The sequence below is a fragment of the Anser anser genome (assembly GCF_964211835.1).
Source record: "Anser anser genome assembly, chromosome: 13".
Lineage (NCBI taxonomy): Eukaryota > Metazoa > Chordata > Aves > Anseriformes > Anatidae > Anser > Anser anser.
Window position 1 is genome coordinate 21,089,268 of NC_139734.1, and position 12,923 is coordinate 21,102,190.

The 12,923-nt window shown below is 39.0% G+C and overlaps 1 protein-coding gene and 1 long non-coding RNA gene across 5 annotated transcripts in view; one reads left to right on the plus strand and one right to left on the minus strand.

Moving 5' to 3' along the window:
* Window positions 1–12,923, minus strand: part of LOC310880990 (connector enhancer of kinase suppressor of ras 2-like) — a 186,830-nt gene that overhangs the window by 170,911 nt on the left and 2,996 nt on the right. The window lies entirely within an intron of this gene.
* The window catches only part of LOC310881000, a 36,990-nt gene that overhangs the window by 7,602 nt on the left and 16,465 nt on the right, over window positions 1–12,923 (plus strand). The window contains exon 3 of one of the 4 annotated variants that reach the window (XR_014572041.1): window positions 4,274–6,113. The exons of the other annotated variants lie outside the window; for them this stretch is intronic. This is a non-coding gene — a long non-coding RNA (uncharacterized lncRNA). Of the gene's footprint in view, window positions 1–4,273; window positions 6,114–12,923 lie in introns of those variants that run through there. 4 annotated transcript variants of the gene reach the window in all.

Genomic DNA, 12,923 nt, shown 5'->3' on the forward strand with positions numbered 1-12,923 from the left:
TATTTTATAAAAATACAGAATATATCATAGCATAATTACTGAAGATTTTTTGTCCAGTATCTGGAAATTTTTCTTTAATTCTTATCCACCTTTTAAATAGAAAAACCTTGTATCAAGAAAGAGGATAGATACCTACCCATGTACTTTCCATTTATTTTCTCTTATTCACATCTTTTTTCCCTCACCATCCTTCTCATCCTATGCAAATCAACTCCTTGATTTGCATGCAATACTTAAATTTCAAGTCTGATGAGATTACATTGTTAAATAGATTTTATTTTTTTTTTAAACAGTGTATTCTTTTTTTGGCCATGTATCTCCGCAGTGGCAAATTTCAGCTGAAGTCAATGGACACTGATTTGTAACTGCTATGTAGAATTCCAGGTTTCTTCCTGACTGACCTGCTTAACATAATTAGCTTTTTCCTTATGCTGAGCTGACAGATACCTGAGAAACAGCAGGCATTCTCAATGTTAATAATGCTATGCAGCCCAAGGCTTTTTCTTCTTAAATTACTAGAATATAGAAGATTGCAGCAAGTCATATTTGTCGAATAAATTGTGAAGATGTTTTAGCTTAACGGAATCAAAGATGAAATCAAAAGGCATTAAAAAAGGAACAGAGAAATAATATATTTTCCCAGAGGCGGTGGTCCACAAAGTACTTGGCTTATGATGACCGGACTACGTGATTTTGTTTCTCTGTATGATTCCCGTTTAATGCTGAGGCATGGATTAGTATGTGCCCTGTCAGAGATGTCTGGAAGGGTTCTTTGGGCTTCAGCAAGAAAAAGGTTCTCCGTTACGACTTAGAGGTAACTTAGCACAGTATCATTAGGTGAAGAATCAGCAGATATTACTGAATCAAGTTTCCTTATGCTCATGCTGCACACATCTGTAATAAGAGGTCATCTCTTTAGCGTAATGGGTTGCTTTCTAAACACACAAGGACAGGAGAGAATGGCCACAGGAGAGACTCTCTCCAGGTAGCAGAGACACTCAGGAGCTGTGCCAGAACTGTCTCCTCATTTTCCTTTTCCCTAGTTCACCAGGCTTCTTGCTGGGCCGTACAGAATATAGCTGTTGTGCTTTCCCTAGCTTACCTTAAGACACATACCCCTTTACTTCTTCTAATAACAAACCTGAACACTTGTACCAAGTCTTACATTAATACATTCGCACTAGGTACGTTTGTACTAAGACTTCACATTGCCATGCAATACAAACCCAGAACATGCCCACAGTTAGAAGAGAAGACAGCTCACCACACAAAAATCAGGGCAGCGTAAAACACTTTTTTGAAAATTAGTTTTGACAATAGATATGTAAGTTATTTTCTACTTTGAATATGTTTCAAAATAGTAACCTCTAACTTGACAAGCACTGTAGTTGAGTTGTTCATATGCTTTTGGAGGGCTGCGAGGCATAACAGGGATCATGAGGAGCTTTCATTCAAGAAGAAAGCACATGCAGCTAGTCTTCCTGAAAGCCTCAATTCTATCATTAAAAAGACATTTTTGTTTTATTTTTGTAACAATTAGCTAATGATTCCCAACCCATATGCTTGTACCAGCTGTCTGAACCTTCACAGACCCAATCATATTTTTTCCTTCAGAGAAACCATTTCATATTACTTAATAACAATAGTCAAGATCATTATTTTAATTCTCATCACTTCAAGTCCAAACACAGCAAGTATGATGAACAATATGCTTCAGATTTTTCCCTTGATTAATGGGCTGGATGTGTGCAGAAAACCATGTCAGTCCTGAAGCTGTGCTTTCCCCAGTGAAGCAGCTGCCGGCCAGGTCTTACTTCCCGAAGCAGTTTCCCTGCACTATGGAGCAATGATCGTGGCTCTGAAGTACAAGCACCCAAAACAAAATGTTATAACTTTTGTGTGCTACAGAGGCTAACGGTAATACCTGCCATTTCCCTGCATTTCACCATGTCTCCCTGTCACTATTTAGAATTGTTGCTCTTGAAATACTTATTACCCGTCGAGCTCAGAACCTTTATCTGCATCATACTTAGTTTGAACTTCTCATATCTCTTTCAGTCCCTACCAACTCCACCTGTCATTGTGGGCATTTTTTAGCAATCTGAAAATGTCTCGAACTATGCAAAAGCAGAGTTCTGTGGTGAAATACTGCTATACGGCATATACCAGAGCCCAAAAAAGCTCTAGTAGTCCCCAAACAGCACTGTGTATAATGCTACCATTACTCTTTGATAGTAAATACTGCCTTGACCTAGGTTACTCGATCTGAAAAAGAGAAGAACCTAACAAGCAGCAGGATGCTAATAATGATCCTACATTTGCATAGTGCCTCTCCTCTCAAAAGCATTAAGTTCTGTCATAAAAGCTGCACAGGAACAATCTTATCCTTAAGTGAAATGCCAGCTGTGGACCAACCTGTGATTGCTGTTTAGGACAGAAGTGAACCACACAATACAGACAGTAAGAATAGACACCGCAATCTACCTTCTAGTTTTCAACAGAAGTAGTCAAAGGTTCTCATTTTAACACCGTTTTCAAAAGCATTTTGACTGCTTTTTATTACCTCAGGCTGCTGGAATCTCAGTTTAGATCGCGTGAGCATGTACTTTCATCAGCATAGATGTGCAAAAGCTACCGTGACGACTTCGGTTAATATGGATTGAGAAAAATGATCATTTTCTGAATCATAAACATCATCTTTATTAGGCTAGAATATTCATTTCCAATCTGATATATCTGCAAACCAGTGCGAGTGCATCTGTACACAAGCAATACTTTTGACTTTCAGTAACCACTGTAATTGTGCAACTGGGGATGTGTGCTTTATCGAAAGTCATACGTGCACTTGCCCATAGCTGCTCTAGACTACTACACCTTCTTTAAATGGTTTTCTACACGGGGTTTTTTTCAGCTCTTGTCATTATACTCCTTGTCTGTTAGCATTTATTGATTTTTAGAGTCAAACCAATGAGTTAAAACACACGAGCTGGAAACGGAAATTGCGCAGGAGCAAAATAGAAGACAATGAACACTGGAAGTAGGTATGGCTTTAATAAGCATTGCTTCTTTACTGGTTGCTAGTTGGATACATCAGAAGAATTCTTGACAGATCACTATACCTTTTAAATAAGAAAAGAGAATACACCAGTGCATGATGGTACTGTGAACTAAAGTGTCCCTTGAGAGCATTTCTTAATTATATTGCTTGATCAGTTTTATCACCTTCCCCAGAGCAGCCAGTGTGCAAGATATACTGACGTTACTGTAAAAAGAACGCTACGCTGTAATAACCGATTTCATTGTGCATAGTTGTCTCTCATTTACTAGCCTGTTTTTTGTGGGCCATGTCTCACTGTATGCAAGTTCATATCAGAACTCAATGTCAGTTAGCTTGAGGATGATCTACTACAGAAAACTTAATAACAAAGCATTCTCTTCTTATGCTGTTTTAGTCGTCAAGTGCTATTGACAGTCATTTGGACTGAAAGCAACACAGATGGCAGTGCATCAGTAGTATGTGAATACAATAGAATTTCTAATTTTTCAGTAAAAATCTCAGATAATGCCCCTTTCCTGAGATTTCTACAGATAAAAAGACTGTGGGATCGACTTTAAGGAAGACCACATGCTTTTCTTAAGTACACATAGGTAGCTTGCAGTAATTTTGAGGCGTCATGTGAATTTATCACGGAGCTCAACTGGCTATCTAGACTTGTAAATCAAGTTTATTGAATAATCTTGCCTACAGAAAGTGGTGAAATGACCTTCAGATCAAAACAACACAGAATAAGTTTACCCTCAATCTCCTCTGTACTTTTTGGATGTAGTTTGGAAGTCTTGTTCATTTTCCACTCTGCGATGAATCACAGTTCCCTTTTCAAAATGTACATATTTAGAGTAAGAAGTTGGCCAATATTTTAGCATATTCATTGTTTTTGTTTGTTTGCTGTTTTGTTTTGTTTGTTTTGTTTTCTGAGAAACTTTCTCTGTTCTTTATCTGCACAAAACTAATAAATGCAGATTCAGTTATCATTTAGGCAATGATTAGATGTGGAGCTTCAGTACCCTGTTTTGGAGATAGCAGCTGTGGAGTACAGAAATCTGTCGGTTCCCTATTTATTAGTGATGGTCTGATTAGACCATCATGATTCATTCTGGTGTTTCTTGAACTGCTGTGAAGTTATACTGCATATTTCAGTATTTTATGTAATTTATGAATTTTGTATATAATCCTGGCCTGCTCTTAATCATTTTCATTAAACATTCTCAACAGCATTAAGACAGTAATCCAGGATGTGGCTTGCACAGATAAAGTTAACTCAAGCTTGCAGGAATGCCCACTAAGCTTAACCATAGATGCAGATTATTTGCCTCCGCTCTTTCACCATTGTCATGGCTTCATTATAAGAACAAATGCAGACTCTTCCAGGATGGCATTACATAGCTTAACGGCGTTCTGTGAGGTTTAATTTTGCTGGTGACATTGTCCTTTTATGTGACAGCTTAGCAGTTTGCAAACAAAAATTTGAAATACTGTCCGTCGTTTCACCTCAAATATGGGATATTAATGAGATCTGAAAGAACAAATTTTATGAGAATTCCAGCAATTCAAATTAAGTATGGCATTAAATGGGGGAAAAAAAAAAAAAAGGCACTGGAGTGAATAATTTCATATGCCCTGCAATCAGAAGGACAGACTGACATTACACAGAAGAACCAAACAGTTTTGGTTCACATGGAATTTCTGCCTGGACATATGACATGGAAGCTGGAGACCTGCCAAAGGCATACAGGAGATACTTAAATACCTTTGAAAACCAATGCCTTCAAAAAATGCCAAGGGTTATGTGGAATTAATTTATAAGAAATGCCAAGTTTCCTTATATAACAACATACTTTTATTGCAAAACTTGTTCATAAAGAAATGTAACAGTACAAAATATTTTAAGAATAAAGCTGTTAAATATTTTGCTACTAAAGGAGCTCATAAAGGAAGCCTTACTAAAGAAAGAACTACAGAACTACATTTAGATACGTAAAATTTGTGGAACTTAGCAGTGGAGAGAACAATCTGGGAGCAGCTGACAATAATAGGGGTTAGGAAAGCTTTTTTTCCATGTTTTAGTTAATCTTGATGGCTTTTTGGAATGATTCAGAGATTGAATTAGACCACTCTTTTTAATGATCATTTGAGCAACTTCTTTTCTGGTTAAAACATTTCCTCATTGCTGGTATGCAATTCATTACTTCTGCTGTCACCACAAAAGCTATTGATAATTTTTTCCTGAGGATCATCAGAGAAAAAAGAAATAGCAAATAAGATATCCCAGTCCATCTTTCTTTCAGTGAATGATGGTTTCCTCAGCACATTTCCTGGTGTTTTTAAGTCCACTTTTGAAAGTCTCAAGAAGTGTTTTCCTCCATTTTTATAAGAAAATTAAAATGATCTGAACTAATCCCCTAAGTGTCTTTTTATTACCTATATGAAAATTTCCTCTTTCTCTATTTATGGTTATAATTTCTCTGTTTTATTATTTCAGTGAATTCTTGGCTGTATTTTTGATGCATTATTCGCTAGTTCTCTTCATTCTCCAAAATTTCTTTCTGGAAATGCATCATCTCTGAACCACTGCACTAAGTGGATCCATTTCTTTTTACAGGAAATTCAATTAGTGAATATTCTAAATTCCTCTATTAGTTCTGAATTTCTCGTACATCTATCTACTAGCTTCTTCCAATTATATGGTTCAAATGCAGGGTTCAAAGTGTTTCTTCTCTGCTTTGAATGCCTTTTTCCTCTGTAAATCTTGAAGTTGGTTTCTGCACAACTAAGGAAAATTCTCAGTGTGGCTTGGCAATGAACAATTAAAATCTCTTGACGAAGGGCAATTAAAATCTCTCCTTAGTGTTCTATAATTTAGGACATTTTCAATATGAGCTCGTTGTTCATGCTGAGTGATCAATAACAGCTGCCTACGTGTGTCCTTCCTGGTGTTAGGAACGTGCCCACTGCAGCACATCCCTGCTTCGTACAAGAGATGTCTCTACCCATTGCAGAGAATTTGGGAAGTTGGTATTGTTGTGGAACCACCTCCCAGGGACGCAAAAGTTCACAGTCTGAAAGAGAAGTGAGAAGATCCTTAGCATTCGCCGCGGATTTTAACGTACAGCTAATGAAACTTTAACATAGGATTTCTTCCAGCTCCACCTTAAGGCTACCAGCAGTTGCACTAGGGCTCTTTAGGCAGGTTTTTCTTACTCAAGTTGGAAGTTTTTAACTTTCTGTAAGCAATATGAGGCTGTCAAAGTGGTAGACCTACTGTTATAAAAGAATACTTGGATGGAATTGCCCACATTTGCAATAGATAGAACCATCTTTGCTTTGCCAAGCCTGAGATCAAAACTTGCTGATGTCATTTGTTTTTTGTTATCTGCTAATGCTTAGTATGGACACGTCTCTGTTGTTTTGGAAGAGTAGAAGTATTTGCATTTCAGGACAGGCAGCAGAGCACAGCAGCTGAGGTTTGTGTTTTTTCGTAAACCGCCAGAGCTCTGTCCTACAGGACTGTAAAAACTCCCATGCAGGTCCAGACACAGGTTGGTGAATACTGGGGAGAGGGGAGAAAAGGATTTTATCATCCCCACGTTGTGTCTTCCATTCTTTTCTCCCCTTGTTCTCCCTTCATTACTCTCCTCTGGATTTTTCACTTCCAGATCACTGCAGCCCTCTACTCCCTAAGATCTATAAGCCCAGAGCCAGTATTTTTCAGTGTGAAATGAATGAAGTACTTCACGATCTGATGCTTACTCTCCATCTGATTATGAAAGAGGCAAGAAACATAGTGCTAGAGAATAATATGAATAAACAGGGGGAGGGAGGGAGAATAAAAGAGAGCAGAGGAAGCTGGTGAAGAGAGAGAGCTATAACATGCTTTTCATTCAAGTGATAATTGCTATGTCTGAGTTGTCAGGCTGATGACACTACTGTCTGTCTGAACTCAAACAGGTAGTTTTCCATATAAACTAAAAAGCAGATGTGTCAAATTAATCCTTTCTGTAGTTGTAGTAGTTTCAGTACGGTTACAGAAGAGACAATTACTGCCTCCTAAAATCTGTAGATTTGCTGTAGCCTTTGCATGATGTTTAGAATGAAAATGGTGGGTATGTTTCTAGGGTATAGAGCTGAGTGTGTTTTGTAAAATTAGCATCTGTTACATTTTTATCTTAAACCTCACCCACGCAATAACTAAAATGCACCACAGCCTTTTTATAATTCATGTTTACTGGAAAACAGCTGCTGAAGAATTTGAGTAGGGAAAACCAAATTTGCATTGGCCTTGAATTTTTCTGAGTGCATCACTATAGAAGGTCAACAAGGATACTTGTTGGGAGCCGTTTGAGCATTAGTTAATCAGGAATAATTTCATTTTGAATCATCACTAGAGCTCTTCACAAATACAACCTTACAATTTTTTCCTCTGTCTGACTCTTACAATGATAACTCGCTATGCTCCATCTTTCCAACTCCTGTCATCAGTACATAGCATCAGGGTATCACTGGAACATTTCAGATTTATTCAGAAAGGTAAAATGCAGAAGCAGCATTTAGAAGATATCCACAAAATTAAGCTGGATGGAGACAATGAATGTACATCATTGTTCAGCAATATTCCATACCATAAACTACTAAACTTAACAGTTTAGTAGTGCAGTGCTTCATTTAGTATCATCAATGTCACTTACTTCACCAGCAGAACTTCTTTCCTTTTTTTTTTTTTTTTTTCGCTTTTAAACCCTTCTAGGTGTTAAAAGTATTGCTCAAAACACCTCAGGACAAATTGTAACATACTTTTTACTTTCCTGGCATTTGAAAGTGTTGTAATATTTATTGTGCCTCATGATTTTTTTTCCTTCGTTATAAATAGAAATGTAAGAAAGATTAAACCTGTTAAAACCAGATGGATGGACTGACTGCTTAGTTGCAATGTATAGGGGAGGTTTAGGTTGGATATTAGGAAAAACTTCTTTACCGAAAGGGTTGTTAGGCATTGGAATGGGCTGCCCAGGGAAGTGGTTGAGTCACCATCCCTGGAGGTCTTTAAAAGACACTTAGATGTTGAGCTTAGTGATGTGGTTTAGTGAAGGACTTGTTAGTGTTAGGTCAGAGGTTGGCCTAGGTGATCTTGGAGGTCTCTTCCAACCTAGACGATTCTGTGATTCTGATCCTGTCAGTACTGACCGCATCTTTCTTCAGATTCCATGTAGGCAGTACGTGATGATGGAGCCATGCCATGCTTGCCAGGTCTTTTTGCCAGTGGCTTTTATAAATACCTAGTGGTATGCAAAGTTTTAGAAGAAAATGAGAATTAAAATGAATTTAAAGAAAATCAAGGCAATGAAAGAGAAATTTAAAAACTAAAGGAAGGATACTAAAGATAACACCAGTGTATTCTCATACCATCCTTGTTCATCATGAGCTCACCTGGCCAGACTTTCTTTCCGAGAGACAACGAGCTGAGATCCTGAACTTTCAGATGGCAGTTGCAGTATGATTTTTTTCATGTTCTCTCCTAAGCAATGTGCAACTTCTCCTCAACCCAATCTTCCCATTGACAGGCCGTCTCAGAGTATTTGAAATGCAGACTCATCCCAGGCACCTACCTATGTCTGCAGGTAGGATACTCTTCTTCCATGGATATTCCAGAAAGTACAGACCATGAAATACCCAGAAAGAAGCTGGAGCTATGGTCTCCTTGAGACTACTTCACATGTTTCAAAGATGAGAGTCATACATATGCAAGAAACCATCACAAGCTCTTGTCTGACCTGGCAGAAGCCTTGAGAAGGCGTTAGGCTGTTCTGCAGACAGACCAGGTACAGAAACTGTTGCAGAAGGATATTTGCCTCAGCACTCTTAGCTGTGTTCAAAACCTCCTGCAAAACAAATGTCCAAACCTGCCCAGCAGCTTATTCCAACACTTAGCCGTACCTACGTTAGGAAACTGATTCTTGAAATCTGGTCTTAATCACTCACATTGCAAAGCTGTCAAGTAGAGGTGCGCTCTGCTGGCCGTCTTAGATCAAATACCTTAGCACGTAGCTGTCTTTTCGACGTGGGTAGAAGCGTTGTTTTTACACTGTGCTCACTGACTCGGTAGCTGTTGATTATCCCTTTGGGTCTGTGTTATCGACTGCACACCTTATCCCAGCTTCTTTGAAGTTCCTTCTCATTTGCTACTCCTATTCTATTTCAGTTTTGGGTGAGGTAATTGACTCAGGTCAATGGCAGAAACTAAAGGTACAGTAGGCTGAACCAGGTGTTGTGATACCAGTGTGGTCTAATGGGCATTTCCTCTCGCTCGGAATTACATTTCTGTGGCAGTTCCCACAACAGAAAGCTGAGAGACCGAGTTCGTTCTCGTACTTGCTGTTCGTACAGCTCCATACGTGTGTGTAAGGACACATCTACAGTTAACAGTCTGTGAGGGAACTGCTTAAAAAGAGAAAGCACTGATGATTAATACAAAGATCATTCAGAAATATAACTGGTCTCAGAGAGCTGAGATTTTAGCTGCACAGATCACTGATGAGCACGGATTAAGACGGAGCAGAGGGAAAATAGCCAGTGCCTTTGGCAGCAAGCTGCTGCAGGCGGCAGGCAGGTAGGTCCCCACTTCGGGCACCGCAAAGCTCTGGAATCCCACGTTGTTGGTGCTGCCCTAGAGAGGGCCCAAAACGTGTGGTGCAGTGGCTGCTGCTGGAAGGAGGGCGGCAGCTGGAAAAGAAACCCCAACTCCCCAGGGTCCCAGCTATCCAGCCTTCCAGCCTCGCTCTTCTCTTTCTCTCTCTCCATTTCTGTGCCACTCCCTCATCACTGCAGGAGAAGTTAGCTTTTGTGGCTAATTATTGAGAATCCTGGAGCTCGACTCGTCCGTCAGGTATTTATTAGCACCAACTCTGCCTGTTTATTTATTTTTTAAGATACCATAATTCTTCATTGGCAACATACAACGTTCATCACAGTAGTTGTTGCCAAATTTTATTACTAAAAGTATTACAGTTTGAAACTTTCAAGAGGAACTGGAGAAGAATTGCAGACAGCTCTGATTCGATGACTTCCTAGTGACAATGGGAGATGTGGTACTAGGAGAACACAGAAATCCACGGGGGAGCCACAGCAGCGGATTGTTTGTTTCTGTTTTGAAATTGGTGAGAGTAGGAGGGAAACGATGAAACCTTTGCTTTAGCAGTGCTTGAAAATTCAGTGCTAATTCTGAGGACATCTCTATTTGTGGCTCTCTGTCAGTTCTCCTCCGATCCTATTTGTCTATAGAAAGAACCAAAAGGATGCTATCAAACCTACATTTTTCTAAATAAGGTATGACCTGGGTTATCTGCTCAAGTTTCAAATTGTATCTTGTGAAGTGGAGTTCTTGCATTACGGGATTCGAAGGTCACGAAGGGGGATCAAGGCAGCTAAGTATCATCCAGCTCAGTTCCTGTAAGGCTGCCTTTGCAGTAGATCATAATATTTAGCTGTGCCTCCAGTACAATCTAAGATTTCATATATTACACTCTGTAAATAGAGGAGACTCCCTGTTCATGACATACTGCTACAGAACAGGTAGTGATCTAATGAAAAGCAAAAGGAGACTGCGAAGGGGTTTGCCGGAGCCCTGTGTGATGTGAATGCTAACAAGTCCTCTCACGTCATCAGCTTCCCTGCTTTCAGCTCCCCCCCCTCTTCCTTTCTCTTTTATGAGGCAGCTTGAAATCAGGGAATTACATGCTAAGGAAAACCCTTCAGCTAAACATATAATTATTCCTCACAGGATCAGTGCAGCACAGTTAATCAGTTTACCAACTGAATTAATTTTTATTTTTTACATGTCTGCATCTCCTGTTGAGAGTGGAGAAATTCTAGGTTTAAGGAGAAAAAACTGGTTGCAGTTGTGAAATGAGCATCTGAAGCATTATGAGAGAAACCTCCACTGCAGGCTTGGAGGCTTGGGCAGGCAAACCTCACAGCCGGTCCCCAAGACTTTGAATAAAGGACTCCATGTGGAATTGATACTTACAGGTACTTGAGAAATAACTGGCTTCCTATTTTAATTTTTAGCTGTTTAATAACACTCTATTCTCTGAAAGTCACAGCTGTATTTCATTGCATCGTATTTCATTTTGTTTCATTGGATTGTTTTGGAAAGTTAGTGTTTATTTGTACACAGGTGTCACTTCACTGTAAAAGAGTTCATGCATTAAATGACCTACTTGTAAACTGCTTCATTTAGGAAGTACAAAATTTTTAAATGCTGTTATTTGTAAACGTACAGAGCAAGCCGTGTAGATTCTGCTCACAATGAAAACCCAAACCGGCATGCACTTAGTAACTGTAGGTGCAAGAGAGAGCCAGGAGCAAGGTAGCATAGCTCTCCTCTCCCCCTCCATCCCCCCCCAAATTCGGAAGGGTTACCTTCCATAGGGCACACATACATGTTAAAACAGACGGCCTCTGGTTCAGGAGTGCTCACTGCTAATGTGCTAGCAACTGCAGAGTGTCTTTGGGTTTCATAGCAAGTGCAGGGGTTCACAGGCCAACAAGTATTCCAAGTCTGCAGGTCAAAGCATTACGGATGTAGACATTGATGTGTTTTTTGTCATTTAATCACACTCACATGATAATCAGAGGAAAAACAGAACCAGCTTGAAAAATACTGCGATTATTAATACACTTGCAAGCTTTACAGGTAATACTTGTTTTCCCAGCTGTGCCAAAATGGAACTTGAGCAAGGCAACGTAAAGTTCTTTCTCTTAAAGTAATTTTTGAGGCCATAGTACATATCCCCAGGAAAACATTTGAGTTATGTACAAAAATGGATATAAACCAGGAGATATACTGGCACATTTTCTGAAGTCAAAACCATTTACAGAAATTTAAAGTTTTGGGGAAAAAAAAAGGAATAGGCTGAAAATGTTTGTTAAAAGTATCTTCACAAGTCATGTTATCGGCCCCTTTGAAAACTTCCTTTTTACCACAGTGCTTTCTGCTGTGTATTTACTAATCTGTACAGAATATTTTTGTACACTCTCAAGACAATTTCTTTAGTACAAAGGTACCCCGACCCTTAATTTCCAAATCCTCTATAAGCCTCAAGAATCAATTTCTGAAGACTCGCATGGCCTTTTCAGGTTGTCCAGCACATCAGTTGCGGTGCCCAAGTTTAATTCCAGATGAATGCGTTCTTGAGATAGGAACCACGGGTAAATACAAGATGCCAGCTTGTCATAATAATGTTTCTTAGAGCCTAGTAAGTTTTACTTTTTTTTGGCAAGTAACATTTCCTTAAGGAACAGAACAGAAGGGCGTCTCCTCTTGGTTGAAGCTTGGGCTGATAATAGCACCCCGTGACCAGGATGCACTGTGGGTAGCCAGGTCTCAAGCTATTAGCATCATCGCTGTGTCTTTCTCCCATCTTCTCCCCAGTTACTAGATGCTGCTGGCACTCACTACTAGTTAATTTCAAGCTGTGTACTGTACTAGCAGCTTTTAAAACTAAGTTATAATAGCTTAAATAATTCTGATAAATGCAAATAAAAAAAAAGAGATTTTATTTTTCAGTGAAATACGATATAATTTGCAACCTTGTACCTATAAAGCTAACTGCCTACATATTTTTAAGGAATAAAAAGGTACATTATGGTTGCAATATTAGATGCATTGTTTATTAACATGTTGCTTTCTATAGTAAAGATCATATGCCACATTTATAATGTGGCAATTTCCCTAAAATGTCTTCACTGTACCTTTTAATCCTGCTAAAGAAGTGTACCTTTCAGTATAGATGACATATGCAAAAGCAATATTATCACTTGGATATTACTACCTGGGCAGGACTTCGACCTCTCTGATGCATTCGTAGCT